This window comes from Monodelphis domestica, chromosome 5 (genome assembly GCF_027887165.1).
Source record: "Monodelphis domestica isolate mMonDom1 chromosome 5, mMonDom1.pri, whole genome shotgun sequence".
NCBI lineage: Eukaryota > Metazoa > Chordata > Mammalia > Didelphimorphia > Didelphidae > Monodelphis > Monodelphis domestica.
In genome coordinates this window covers 299,602,854-299,618,541 of record NC_077231.1, presented here as the reverse complement: position 1 = coordinate 299,618,541, position 15,688 = coordinate 299,602,854, and the positions used below count along the sequence as shown (strand labels likewise).

Sequence of the window (15,688 nt, the reverse complement as noted above, 5' to 3'; positions counted from 1 at the left end):
CCGCTGCTGCCTCGGACTCAGTGCTCTGGGTTGGGGGGGATGGGTCCTGGGACCTTCCTTCTGCCTATCCCTTAGATCCAAGTGATCTCGGGTTCTGGCTTTTGGGGGGCCGTACCTTTTGATCCAGGTCCAGGAGGTGGGTTCCCTGGATCTATCCTGTTGTTTGTTTGGAATTTCGGTGTCCTAGGAGCATAAAGTTTGAGATCGGTAAGGAAGGGGTTTCCGGAGATCTGAACTTTAGCTCTCTCTAAGCCGCCATCTTGACCGGAACTTTAAATGTCATCTTTTAAAAATTATTTCTAAATTTATTTTAATTGTGAACTTCATTATTAACAAGCACCTTCATTCCAATAGACAAAGAACAACAAAGAAGATGGTAAATTAAATTTTAAATCATAATAATAACAGCTAGCATTGACATAACACTTTAAAATTTGCCAAGAGCTTTATATATGTTATCTCATTTAAACCTCACCACAACCCTACAAAGTTGGAGCAATTATTTCTCACATTTTGTAGATGAGGAAACTGAGGCAAAGAGAGTTAAATAATGTACCCAGGGTCACATAACTGGTAAATGTCTGAGAGTATATTTGAACTCAGATCTTCTTAACTCCAAGTCTAGCACTCTATCCCTTATTATCCCTTTGTTGATGTCCTCTTGTGAATTTTTGTATTCTATTCCATGCTTTACATCATATTTTTCATATTTTACATATTTATGTATCTTTCATATGGTATATATTAAAATATAAATTATTTTAATTGTACATGTTATTTCCAACTAGGATAATATGAAGGTAGGGATTGTATGATTTAAAAGTATTTGTATAACTAGGTTCTGTAAAAGTCCTTTGCACATAGTAGGTATTTATGCTTGTTGGATTTGATTCTGAGCATGCTATATGCACAAGATGGTTTTTGTGAAAGATGAAGACACTTAAACTGTTTGCCAGTTCACTGGGGATTCAGTCTGGCACATCAATGCTACTGGACCCAAGTTTATAGCCACAGAAGTCTCCACTGATGTCTTTCCTCATGCCATATCTCTTCTCTACTCATAGCCTCACTTATGAGATAATCAACAATCCAGAAGTGATCCAGGGCAGGCATAATGGGCATAGGGCCACATTGGGCCCATGTTGGGGCACAGGGGAGAATTTGAACATTCCATCACAAATTAGCCATTCCAGTACCATGAACTTTGGGGTCACAATGGGGCTCTATTCATAGCCAGCCTCACCAGGGATCTCAGGGGTGATGGGAATGTGTGAACAACTATTAACTGGCTTTTGGTGCCTGCTGCTTTGGTTTTCATTAGTCTTTTTATGTATTTGTATTTCTGTGACTCCTGAGGTCTTTGAACAAGAAGCAAAGATTTAAGAAGAAATTTCCCAGGTCTGGCCCAGGAGAAGCCAAAGGTAGAAAAAACAAACTTTGGATTCTATTTTTTGTTTGTTTATTTGTTTTGTTTTAAATATATATGACTTACATATTTATTAGAGAACATTTTCCTAAATCTTCTGACTTCTCCAAAGAGAATATTGAATATCCTGTCAGTCCCTGGCTTGTTATTGTCATGTTGGTTTAGAACAAGAAAAATGGAATTCAAATCCTGGCTTCACCATCACTAGCTATATGACCCAAATAATGTCATCAAACCTCTCTTTGCTCCAGGTTTTAAAATTATAAAATAGGATTAAGAATACCTGCTTTAATTCCCACTTGGATTTGTGAGAATCCAATGAAATTATATATATATATATATTATATATATATATACATATATATATATATAAACTTCTTTTAGTTTACTTTTTAATTTCAGAATAGTCTCTATATATGTTTATGTATATAAATTATAAACACATACATAACAGTCACCATGGGAAACTTATCCATGGCAGAGGGAGAGGAAATAAAATTGTAGCTAATTAAGAAAGGTGAAAATTAAAGATAAGTATTTGAAACATCTAGGACAGCTAGATGGCACAGTGGATTGTGTATTTCCCCTTCTAAAGCCAGGTTGGACCTCACTTAGGCTATACTACCCACTGTCATTGCCCCATTACAGGTAGGTAAATCAGTGGTTCTGTCTTCACTCTGGCTTTATCAAAGTTTGTTTATATCAGCCATTCACCTGCTCATGACACTATTTCATTGATTCTGACGCTAGGTGGCACAGTGTAAAGAATGTCAGGCTCAAAGTCAAGAGGACTCATCTTTGAGTTCAAATCTGATCTCAGGCATTTACTAGCTATATGATCCTGGGCAAATCACTTTAACCCTATTTGCCTCACTTAACTCAGCTTTCTTGTTGGTAAAATGAGCTAGAGAAGGAAAGGGCAAACCATACCGGTATCTTCACTAAGAAAATCTCAAATGGGGTCATGAGGAGTCAGACATGACTAAAAAATAACTACACAACAACTGATCCCAACAATTTTCTTGATGCTGATGGGAGGTAGGGAGATAATTCATTTCCCTACACAAAGGCATACACCATTTAGCATCTAGGTCCCATTGGTTATGTGGCCAGACTTGACAGCTTTGGTGGCATATTCCACATGGAAATACCCTTCCCTCAGGAGAAAGCGGGCTTGAACTCTGACTGAGCGGGGAACACAGTGAAGGTAAGAATTGGTGGACTCTGGGGTCCGATGCACCCTTCACCAGCATCTCTCAAAAGGAGTCCATAAAACACTTTGTAAAGCAGATCATCCTCTATGAATAATAAGCATTGACATGTATGTGGGATTTCAAAGTTTGCAAAGCATTTTACATAAGTTATCTAATTTGATCCTTTAAACTGCTGTATGAGGTAGGTGTGATAGATATTATTAGTACCATTTCACAGCTGAGGAAATGTAGACTCAGAGGTTAAGGGATTTGCTCAGGGTCACACAGATGGAAGGTGTCAGTGATGGAATTTCTGCTCAGAGCACAATGATGGTAGAGAGCCCTTAACCCAATCACCATTCGTGGGTGGGAAGTCTGGAAAGAAGACAACAGTATCATGTTCATGGCAAAAGTCTAATTTGGGGAACAAATCTGGGCTTCGTGTTTTCTAGATGGGGGATACAGGTGTGAGGGCATTTTCTCCATGTCTATCACTCAGTAAAAAAGTGGCTTCCAACTGAATTAGTTTAAGACCAATAGCCACCAATTTTGTATCTTGAGGGCTCATCTGTAAGCTCCTTGAGGGCCGGGATTGATTCATTTTTGTCTTTGAATCTCCAGGGTTTTGCATGAAAACTGGTAGGTGCTTAATAAATGCTTGGTGAGTTATTCTTTCCTCATAGGATCATATATCTTGAGTCAAATGTGTCAATGCTGAAGGATGGAGGTCTGACATAGAAACTAATGAGACAAGAGTGTGGTGCTATAGTGAAGCTTTATTTTAGGAAAGAAGGGGCAAGAGGACAAGAGAGAGAAGGAGAAGTGTGGGAGAAAGAAGCCAGATGCTAGGAGAGGTGGCTGCAGAGGCCCTGGGTGGGGAAGTGGCAGGGGGGTGAGGAGGAGATCAGCACAGCAATGATGGCTTCAATGTCTCCACCTGAGTGGAGAAAGGTTGTAGCCCTTTATAGGATGGTTGTCAGAGATGAGGTAACCTGGATTGCCTCTATTGGTTCAGGTGGGCCAGTTCATTGGATGGCCCTTGAGGAGGTGTGGGGTCCCAATCTCTGGGGTCGAGGGGGGGGAGATGGTTCCCACACCTGATGGTTAGCAATGCAATATGGGCTAAAGAACAAGTTCCTGGACTTCTGCCAGGTGTTGCTGGGAAGCTTCTGTCCCAGACTTGGGCATCTGCTGGGGGAAGGATGGGGGGTTGGGATTGTTAGTTTTGGTAGGAATTGGGGGAAAGGAGGTTTTGGTCCCATGGTCTACTGGATGAGACCCAAAGGCTATCTAGAACAACTCTATATTTTTACAGATGAAAACATGAAAAGACAGAGAGGATAAATGATTTGTCCAAGGCCATATGGGTAGTAATTGGCAATCCTTGGACTTTCTCTGTTTTTATTTCCACAATACCATTATACTCTCCATTTGGTGATCATGTTCCCTCTGTCTCCTCTCACTACTGCCCCTGAATGGACAATGTGGCCATTTGGATTAACTCATGCCAAGGACAAGCACTACATTAATGCACAGGAGACTTTTCCATATGCTGTGTCAATCCCTCTCTGCCTGCTAACACACCAATTCCTCAGAAAACCAGACTTCATTTCCTTTTAGAGTGTCACACTGAGAGTAGCAAAAGGCAAATATGCTATCATCCCTGGTACTGACATGGCAAATCACTTCCTCCTCACATGGGCATAGGTCCATGCTTCTTCCCAAAGATGTCCATCTTCCCTTACTCCTTGAATCTCACCTTAAAGTCTTCCTCTAAGGCATTTGTTGTCACTGCCCTGATGTTCTCTTAAGGAGATATCCACTTTCCTTTCAGCAATAGGATTGCACACACATGGGTTTACAAATCAGCTTGTTCTTTCTGTGAGCAAACCGATCTCTCAGCCCTCACTATCTCATACAGCATTATATTCCTCTCAAAAACAGTCTTTTGACTCCTTAACCACCCCACCTCCAGCTGGATTTGCCACAGCCACAGGATGGCCTCATTTCAATTTTGGTTGAGAGCTCTATTTCCCACAAAACTGTTACTGAGTACCCTAAAGATTGTTATTTTCTCTTAAATTTCCAAGGGATTTCATGGAACAACATTGGACTGGGAGTCAGGAGACAGATTCTAATCCTGGCTTTGCCACCAACTAACTCTGGGCAAATCACTTCCTTTTCTTGGATCTGAGTTTCCTCAAGTATAAAATGAAGTAGGTTAGAATGATCTCTAAAGTTTTTTTCAGCTCCAATTATTTTGGCTTCATCATTCTTTTGCTCTTCATTTGGGGTCAAATAAGGCATTTTGGTATAAAGGAAGGTCTTTGATAATCTGTAAAGACCTATCAATATGCAAGATTCTGTTTCTTAATACAGAGAAAACAATAGGCCAGGCATCAAGAGATCTGAATTCTAGTGTCAACTCTTTCAATAACTAATTATGTGTTCACTCATTTTTCAATAGTATGCATCTCTTCATGATCCCATTTGGAGTTTTCTTGGCAGAGGTACTAAAGGGGTTTGCAATTTCCTTATCCAGCTCATTTTACAGATGAGGAAACTCAGGCAAATGGCGAAAGGGTTTGCCCAGGTCACATAGCTAATAAGAGTCTGAGGCCAGATTTGAACTCAGGAAGATATTTTCCTGACTGTGGGCCCAGCATTCTCTCCATGGTGCCACCAAGCTGCCCATTTAATTATGCAACTTTGTGTAAGTCACTCAATTTTTCTAGAACTAAGTTTCTTCATCAGTAAAATTAGGAGGATTGGTTTAAATAGCTTCACACAGGACTTCCAGACCTAAAAGTATATGATTTCACTCCCAAAGGACAGATGAGCATTCATATGAATGCATTAGAGGTTACCACCTCTTTTCCATGGTTGAGGACTGTGATGCCTCAGGAAGAGAAAATAATCTATTCATTAACAGGGTCATTGATACAGACCAGAAAGCAACTTCAGAAATCATTTAGCATAACTAAAGTGAGGAAAATGAGCCCCAGGAAGGTTAAGTCACTTGTGCAAGGTTTAGGGTGTGAATTCAGATACTTGTATTCCAGAGTCAGAGCTCAGAGTCAAAGAGAATGAGTTCAAGTTCTGTCTTTGCCACCTTCTAGCTGTGTGATCTGGGGCAACCAACCTCTCTGGTCCTCCCTTTCCTTATTCATTAAAATCCCCTTCAAATCTAGGCCTATGATTCTAAGTGTCTGAGGTGGGTTTTGAATCTGGATCTTCTTGACTCCAAATACAGAATGCTCTCTACGACACCATTCCACTTCTCAGTCAGCCATGTGAATGTTGTTGTCCAATTGTGTCCTTCCTCCTGATTTATTCTGTGCTTAGCATGTATTACTTTTGTATCATTCATATTTCTGTCTCAACAGATTGATTTCATTTCATCTCTCCAAGTCTCCTTGGAGTCTCCTGCTTTTTCACCATCCATCATCTTTACAATCCCTTGACGACAAATGTTCAAGCAATGGGTAAGCATTGGCATTCATAGGTGTCATGTTGCAAGAAAAGTACTAAGGACAGTGGGTTATTCACAGGAGTCCTTGGTGGGAATCTGTCATTATTCTTCAAGTGGACTTGGAGAGGCTGGGGGGTGGCAGGGAGGGGCATAGAGGTTTGTGAAGGTGAATAGGCTTATCTGTCATGATAGCCATTATGGTCTCTTGTTGCCTGCTGTTTATCAACATCTAGAATTAAATCAATATGGAGATAAATGAATTCTGTAATTCTTTACCTGTGTACTTCACATTGGGAATAAAAACACATTACTAGTTATTTCCCCTCTTAGAGCCATTATTTGGGATTTCTAGAGATTCATGATTTCATCAATATGGTTATTCTTTCCACTGATGAAAATCACAACCCATCATATGTTTGCTTGGTATTTTCCCCAAAGGTGCCATAATTTAATGATTGACTTTCTGGTTGAGTATTGAACCTCTTGTACATAGCTAAGGTTGCTCCTCACACAGTTGGTACATGGCTTGTCATTGGGCCTGTCCTCAATGATGGGACACATGGAAGTGAATAGTCTTCTGGCAGACCTCTAAGAGCCCTGGGTCACCTTTATGCCACAAGAGGCAATGCAATCGAGTGTTAGAAAGGACCACACTTATAGAATTTTAGAATCAGAATGAATGTTTAAGATCATTTACTCCCAGAATTCCCAACCTATGGAGCCCCAGTGATCTAAGATTTAGAACTGAAGATGACCTTAGAGGTCATCAGTTCTAACACTTAGGGCCAGAGAGTTGACAAGACATGCCCAAAGTTAGATGAAAAGGGATAGAACTAGGATTTGGGTCCAGATAGCTTGAACTTATTACAAGGAACCACTCAAGGGGAGGAATGTCTATTAAACCTGAAAGGAAAGATAGAGTCAGATTGTGAAGGACTTTAAATGCCAAAAAGAGTTTTGATTTTTACTCTAGAACCTCAGATATTTGAATTAGGTTCTTATAAACATAGTTACAAAATACTCTTCACACAAATAAAGTCAGACTAAACAACTGTATTAAAAAATCACATGACTTATTTGAGCCTCAGTTTCCTTTCCTATAAAATGGGGATAATAACAGCACCTATTTCCTAAGATTGTCATTCTAGCAATTAAGATGATGCTTCCCTAATGCTTTGTAAAACTTAAGATATTCTATACATGTGAATGATTTATGTGCATTATCTGTACATGCATGGAACACAGGACACAGAGTAGACACTTAATAGAATATTGTTGATTAATTGTTGATCATCATTATCCTCATTATTCAAGATGGTATGGAATTTAATTTATTCTGTGTTAATAAAGTGCTACCTTCCCTGCCTATGGGACACCTGAGAAGTGATCAGACATTTCCCTGGTCAGCTCTTTAAGGTCTCTAGGCTCTATAAACCCTGGTTCTCCCTAACATATAGGGTATTCTCAGCATTCCTTGCCACTGTACCATTCTCTTAACAACCTACCCAATATGCTTCGGGCTATTAACTCTCTCTCCCTTCTGTTACTTAATGTCTAATCACTCTTAAGTGCTAATGAAAAAGAAGTTGTGAGTGGTCCAAAATCCATCTTGTCTGTTGCTGTTACTTAACCTTTATGAAGCATGCATGATGGTTAAAGAGCTCCCTCATCACAACATCCCTTGGAAAGGAGCCAGGATTATTCTTTCTAGTATCTAAATAATAGATTTATAGAAAGAGGCATTAGGATATCATGAGAATCTGTTCCTGTTTTGGGTGTCCTCTTCCACAGAACCTAGGCAACTCCACTGTTGAATTCTAGAGCTAACTGACTTTTCCTGATCTTTTGGGTGATCATTTGCTGCCTGGTAGGGATACATGCCATATAATGTTTGTTTTCTTTTTCCTTTTTCCTTTTGGCTTTGGAGACTAAATGGTTTAGGGGAAATAATGCTAGAATTAGAGTCAGGAGACCAGAGTTTAGATCCTGACTGATACCTAGCATCATACTCAATATGACCCTGGGCAAACCTACCTCATTACTAAGAGCCTTGGTTGTTAAATGGGAATGACATATGTAAGTCATGGGATTTTTGTGACAAAAGAGCTTTGTAGACGTGAAAGCAGTACATAAATGGAATTTACCATAAAAGAAATTCTAGTAACTAATCCAAGGTCTTAGACCTTGCAGGGTGCAACTTATCACTGAATGGCAGAATTTCAGAACTGGAGGGAACTTTTTTATACCAGAAAAATAATCTCTATTATTACACAGCCATTAACAAGGGTCAATCAGTTAATAACCATTTATGAAGTACCAGTCACTGACTAATCACTGGGGATGCAATGGAAAGTGAAAGCCAGTCCCAAATACCTTAGAGTCCAAGATTATCCTGCCTTTGCTTGAAGACCTCCAGTGAGGGAAACCCTGACCTATCTAATAGCAACATATTCTACTTTTGGACATCTCCAATTGTTAGGAAGTTTTTTTTCTGATATTCAGTCTAAATATTCTTTTTTATTTTTGCAAGTTCCATCCATTATTCCTGGTTCTGACCTCTAGGACAAGTAGAATAAATCTTAATACCTCCATAAAAATGGCCACCTTCAAGCTATTGAAGACAGCTGTTAGATCATCCCTGAATTTTTTTCTTCTCTAGTCTAAAGATAACCATCCTTTTAATTGAGTCTCATATGACATGGGCTCAAAGTCCTTCAGCATCCTAGCTGTCTTTTTCTGAATATTTTCCAGCTTATCAGTGCCAGGTATAGCACATTCCAGAGCCACTGGGGATCAGAGGGTCTTTTGAACCTAAGAATAGGCCAGGGACAATGAGACACCTGGCACATAAATTAACCACTCAGCAAAACACAAAACGCTGTAATAAGAATCTCCTTTGTATTTGCCATTTGAATTAGGTTCTTATAAACACAGTTACAAAATATTCTTCACAGAAAAAAAGTCAGACCTAAACAATTCAACTGGATTTTTGACTCCCCTCTCTATGTTTTTTTTTTTGACTTGTGGGTATCTGTGACATTAGGTCTCATCTCAAATTTCCTGTCTCGTGCTTTTTGAACTGTCCCTTAAAGGACTTAGGCCTATTATCCTTCCCCACCCCCAGCTACCCTTGACTCTGAAGGGCAGAATTTCTAGGTGTGAATTTTAGATTTTCTCTACCCTGATTAGTCTTTAAAATCCTAGCAAACAGGAATGTATACTCCCCTACTTAAGGATTAAGTGTTAAGGAGGATGGCCTATGGCAGACATGTGCTAGCAAGTGACAAATAAGAAACAACTGACAGACCCCCTGGGCTGTCCTAAGTCAAGCTTAAGCTACCATTGGTACATGTGAGATGCAGGAAGTAATGTAAAGAACGGTCTATATATTTCACGTCACTTCCTCTCTTTGGCCTTTCTCATGGAGACATAGTTCTCTCTGGCTTGTGTGAATTGTGGCAGCATGCTGGGCATTCTGGTGGTTTGGCATTTTACAGCTTGCCAGTGAGGTGACTGGGAGAAGTTCTTAACATACTTGGTGAGTGGTTTAGTCTGATTCCTTTTTCCTTTACCTCCTAAAACACTATCTTCCTAGGAGACCCCTCGTCTCAGAATACACCTCATGGCTGGAAGCCAAGATAGTTTTAATCTTCTGAGAAGGCCTCATGGCTGAGTTCTGAACTTCCCTTGGCTTAGGCTAGGCCAGAGAAATCTTATACCCTTTTCTTCTTAATTTCTTCCCTCTTTTATAATTAACTACCATAAAAATCCCAAACTGACTTGAGTATTTTATTGGGATTGAATTAATCCCTGGCAACCACTAGTATAATATATTCAGTCAATAATCCCTAATTTTACCCCTTACATAGGTCCTTCTGAAGACTCAGTTTTACTCCAAAGCATCCCTTTAGTGGATGTGCAATCTAGGGCATTTGACTATATTGACTAAACATCAGTTAGACCTTCATGTTTGATCCAAATGGTGCCACTAAATTCCAGATGCAAATTGCTTGCATCTGTGAACTCCTAAGGGACTAGAGACTCTAATAAACTCACAAATGAGTTTCAAGGAGTTCAAAACAATTCAGTTAGAACAAATATCTACTGTGGGCAAGACATTGAGGATACAAACACAAGTTAAACCCCTCTCTTCAAGCAGTTTATATTCAACTGGGGGATAATACACATAGAACTTCTCTTTTAACTTAATCCAGATCCTAGGCAGGGAAGCACTAAAGCTTTCCTAAGAGGATTTCAAGCCACCCAGCACATGTCCATTTTGAACTGGATTTATCTGAGTCCAATCCCCAATAAGCAATAAATACTTGAGTGTTGATTAAGAGCTTGCAATGTGTCAGGCATTGTAATAAGATTTGGGAATATAAAGACTAAATGAGTATTTGTCCTTAGGGAGATTACAGTCTAATGAAGAAGATACCACATATAGAACTGTTGTGGGAGAAATACGCCAAAGTTTGTAGTAGAGTCTCACCCCAAGAATGGGAGACTCAAACTCCACTAAAACCTGAAATAAGAAAATAAAATTCTTCAAATATTATTTGAAGAAGAAGAGGTTTAACGTGGTATAATAATCTAATAGTCGGTGGAATATCCTGGGGACTAATAGAGTAGCCCAATGGGTGATGGAGTGGCAGCTCCATAGCCCTAGACTGATGGAGTAGTAGCTCTTGGGGGGATGAAGTAGCCCAATAGATAATGAAGTAGCAGCTCCAGGTATGGAGTCTGTTAGATTTAAAATGGTTGAAGGCCTTAAACTGTAACAGTTAAAAGAGTGATGTTGTAAACTGGAGTGAGTTAAAATGGTGGAAGATATAAATTGTGATAGATATAAGAGAGGGTGAGTAAATTTGACCGCAGAAAATATGTTTCACTACAGTGTCTTAGTTTTTAAATCAAATATAAGGTGGTCGCCAGGGAAATATTCCCAATTATTCAAATACCCAAGTCAACTGGGTTTTATAGAGATTTTAATTAATACAAATGTGGAATTAAAGAAAAGAGAGAAAGAGAGAAAAAGGAAATAAGTATGAAGGGCCTTAAGCCAACATGGCCTAGACCTGAGTCTTGAGAGAGATCAGTCAGTCAGTCTTTTAACACTCACCACAAGGTCTGTCTAAGCAAGGATTCTAGTGACACCAGGCCAGCTCCATCTCAGCTAACTTCACCAGAGAGCCTTCCAGCCAGAGACTGTTCCAAAGGGCCTCTCTCCAGAGCCTCCAGGGGGACAGAGTTCCCTCAGAGGAGCTTCCAGTGAGACCTCCTTAGAGATTGTCCTCCAAGAGCTTCCCTTCTCCAGAGCCTCTCAAGAGATTCCTCCCAAGCGATCCTCATCAGAGATCCTCCAAATGGATTTTTCTCCCCTAAAGCAGTCTTAAGTAAGTTCTCACATCAAAATGGGGAATGTTTCCCAGTAGGGAATTTGTTCCAATGGAGGATTCCTCAATGTGGAAATTTTTAACATTCACAAGTCTGAGAAATTTCAAGATTTACAAGTCATAATTCCAACTGTGGAGTAGCAACCAAAGGTGTGAATCAGGATTAGCATATTTATTGAAGGTCTGGGAACTTCCAGAGAAATCTTTACCTTTCCAGAAAACCCAGGAAAATGGGCATGGGCATATTCAGGTGGATGTGTTTTTTGGAATTTGACATGTAAGTCATAGGGAATTAGGAGCATGCACAGATTTGGGGATCCTTCTGGAATGCCAGAGTCCTTGGTGTGCATGTCCCATATTCCCCCACTATCCACCTTGTCATCATTTGTCAATGTGGGAGAAGTCTCGCTACTTTTCTGGAATGTGACCATGGTTGGGGGGGAGGCAGATGCAGCCCAGTAAACTACCATTATAGGTAATTAATCATATCTAACAATTCAGAGCTAAACTATTTGCTAAAGTAAATATGAGTAATTAATAAAATAGATTAGGCAAAAGCTGGTAACCAGTATAGAACATTACAAATCCAGTGCAGGTGATTGATGAACTGATCACCAATACAAATTCTGTAATTCATGCTTGACTAATGCTGAAACCAGATTTTCAGTTGGTGTTTAACTAGTGCTAACTGGTAAGAACTATAAGATTTCAGAGTATAAGGGTCCTGTTCCCATTACTTCCCCTCATTGCTCACTGCCAGGGGCCCCCATCAGAACTAAGTTCATATAAAATTTATGCAGAGTAGATGGAAGGTAATTTCAGAGGTGAAGAACCTCACGGATGGGGAAGAAAGTTGGGACTGGGAAAGTTCCCCTTCAAAATCTGGAATTTCAGCTGAGTCTTGAAGGAAGACAAGGATTCTAAGAGTTGGAAGTGATGAAACAGAGTATCCAAGGCATGGGACACAGCCAGTACAGAAAACATGTCAATGAGAGATGAAATATCATATGTTATTGATGTAAGTAGACTAATATAACTTTATCAGAATTTGTGGAGGGGAGAGCAGTGTAAGAAGGGAAATGTAGGAATGGATCAGGTTCTGAAGGGCTTTAAACATCAAACAGTGAAATTTATATTTGATCCTGGAGATAATAGGGAGACTCTGGAACTTATTGAGTAGAAGGATAGGGAGGGTGGCATGGTCAGATATGTTTTAGGAAAATCACTTTGGCTGCCCAGTAGAAGATAATTTGGCACAGGGGAGAAGCTTATCAGAAAGCTATTGCAATGTTCCAGGTGAAAGCAGGTGAGGGCTTGAACAATGGTGACAGTTTTGTAGAAGAGAGAAGGGACCTCAAAATGTCTGGGGTCTCTGTTTAGTTCCTGACTAGATTAAGTTAAAAGAGAAAGCTCTATGTTTATCTTATTCATCAGGAAAATAGAAGCTGACTGAAGGCAGGATCTGCTTTTGTGTTTGTGTCTTCAATATAGAACTGCTTCCTTACCTTCCAACAGTTTCAGGTCTTCTAGGCTTACAGATATGGGGTGGGATTGATTGCCACCATGAGTTGTCTATGAGCTAAGCTAGCCTGATGGAAACCAGTAGCTCTAGATGAGACTTGGGGCTTCCCCAAACCCCAGAAAGTCTTGGAAGCCCACTTTAAGAGTTCCTATTATCCAACAGTAGACATTTTAGTTAATAAACCTTTGGCTCCCTCTGGTAGAGTCTGATTGGACTACAGGTCTTGGCATCATATTACCAAGGAAACAAAATAACATTATAATAGCCTAGAGACCACATCGACTCAAGACTAGAGTAATGCTGATCTCTTCTATAACCCTAGTGAATATGGGCAGGGTGGTGACGAATTTGGAAGACATTGAAAAACTTTGTAACATCTCTAAAGTTGAACAAAACACCTTTTCTCTAAATTCCTTATTAGAATTTATGCTTCCAGATTTCCCTCTTGCTCTAAGGAACCAAACTCTCTGGTTTTTTTTTTTTTAATTTCTATTGCACTAGGACTAGAGGCTAACTTTGTGTTTATTACTCTCACCCTTATCTCCTATACCAGCTGCTAGGCAATTTCATACTATACAGAGAAGTTCTTATTTTTCCTCAGCAAACAAGACATCTAGGCAGACAGGTGACCTTTAAAGTGAATATGGTCATATATATATATATATTTTTTTTTTTGGTCCAGGTTTTTTTTATTTCATTGGTAGAAGGAACTCCTGGTGTGTAAACTACTTTTACTGTTGTTGTTTTATCCAGCTTTTTAAAATTTCATGAATAGAAGGAACTCCTGGTGAGTAAATTGCATTCACTATTGCTGATCACTCTGTATAATGAATATGCTGAGGGATTTGCCCATTGTCATATAGTCAGTATGCATCAGAGAAATGTAATTCTTATGCCAAGGCCAGCCCTCTATTCATTATGCCACACATCCTTTCTTCTATATTATATACTATGGAAAAAACTAATCCTCTAAAGCATTAGATAGCATGTTTATGGCCCAAAATGTCCATGTTTGCACCATTTTTTTTCTCTAAAAATGTCTGATCAGTCCCAGGGAATAATGGCACACTGGTGGGATCTGAAGACCTTTACAATCCCATGGGAGTTAGGTGATGCTAAAATTGGCAGAGATAACCGTGAACTCCATAACAGAACCACATTAAGCTTTTATTTCAAAGTTAAATGTTTTTGAAGGTTGTTCAAATAAAAATATACACATCAGTTTACTTTAGAAAAGTAAAAGAAAATGAAATATCTCAAGAATCATAAGAAAGATTACGATATGAATGTGAAACTGATTCCAATGAACCTCCAATTAATGGTGTTGCAAAATAGGAGTAGTCCAGAGCATATAAGCCTGGTTGCTATGAGACTATAGTACACCTTTTATTTGATAGGACTCCAAACTTGAGTCAGCAAGTTTGAATCTTGCCTCAGAAACATACTAGCTCTGTTACCTTTGGCAAATCATCTGGCCTTCCTAGATCTCCCTAGACCTGAAAAATGAGAGGCTATCCTATGCACTATGACTTCCTTGGGACACTTGGGAAGGGAGCATCATCCCTTTTGGGAATCCAGAATCCAAGATGGCAGTTTGTCAGTTTCCACTATGAATCCTTTCATTTCTTGATAGGGTGACTAGAGAAGGGAACAGTGATACAGAAGATGGGCTAGTAAGGATAGGGGGGAACACCAAGAACAGTGTGAAATACCATGACAGCAGAGAAGATAATAGTCCAGTCACAGGGCTGCCTGTCCTCCAGAGGTGAAAGTGGGTACCCAGAAGCAAGGCCCCAAAGCTAATGGATCCCACAAAATGGACTTCAGCAAAAGAACTGAGTCCTGGAACTCCTCTTCTAGTGGATGCAGGATCATGAAATGGGAATATGCTGAGTGAGGAAGCATCACTTCCCCAGAGGAAGTGTCTCCCCTATTGTGGCACCATGGGATGACACCATAGAGGTGTTGCCCTAGTTACCTCTGCACAAAACTCTCAATTAGTGGTCCTGGGATATACCAAGTTATCCAGAACACATAAGCTTGGTTGCTATGTGACCAGAGAAGACCTTTTACAGAATTATTTACTGGTTGCCTTAAGGGGACCTGTGGGACAGAGCTTTTCCCTCTGGGCAATATTAACTGGGTTTATCGGAATTGCATCTTCCACCTTGAACTCATTAGCACCATGTTCTAACCCTCTGAAGTAACCATTGAGAATGAGCTCAGAATGGAGAAGACACCCAGCTGCTGGCTCTGGCTTGCCTTTTTTGTGTTCACTGATAATCTATTTCTTTGGCTTGCTTCTTATTTCCTTGTTGGGGGAGAGGGAAGAAGGCTGATAAAGTTTAGTACGCGAGCCTGAATGATCATCTTAGTCTAACCCTCCCTTATTTTGCATTTGGGAAAACTAAGGCGCAGGCAGATTGAATGACTTCCCCCACACAGGTAGTTCATAGAATTTGGTCCCAGGTCTATTGGCTCAAAATCCAAATCTCTTTTGACCACAGTATCCTGCCTAACACAAATGCATGGAGATTGTGAGCAACAGGGAGAAACTGAAAGGAATTTTGTGGGTGTTTCAGGCTAGAAATGACAGTGATAAGTTGTAGAATATCCAAAGGAAGGTGGTGAGGAGCCTCAAGATCATACCAGGAGGGAGGGAGTTGAAGGAAATGGGGA

At 39.9% G+C, this 15,688-nt stretch overlaps 2 long non-coding RNA genes across 2 annotated transcripts in view; one reads left to right on the top strand and one right to left on the bottom strand.

The window, feature by feature from the left end:
- Positions 1–6,104, top strand: part of LOC103093076 (uncharacterized) — a 41,199-nt gene extending 35,095 nt beyond the window's left edge. The window contains exon 3 of the long non-coding RNA XR_001625285.2: positions 6,006–6,104. This is a non-coding gene — a long non-coding RNA (uncharacterized LOC103093076). The remainder of the gene's footprint in view (positions 1–6,005) is intronic.
- Positions 6,093–14,886, bottom strand: LOC103093196 (uncharacterized). The gene is made up of 2 exons (XR_473618.2): positions 14,722–14,886; positions 6,093–6,320 (listed from the first exon to the last, which is right to left on the bottom strand). It is a non-coding gene; the product is annotated as an uncharacterized LOC103093196 (long non-coding RNA).
- Between the last annotated feature and the right edge of the window lie 802 nt (positions 14,887–15,688).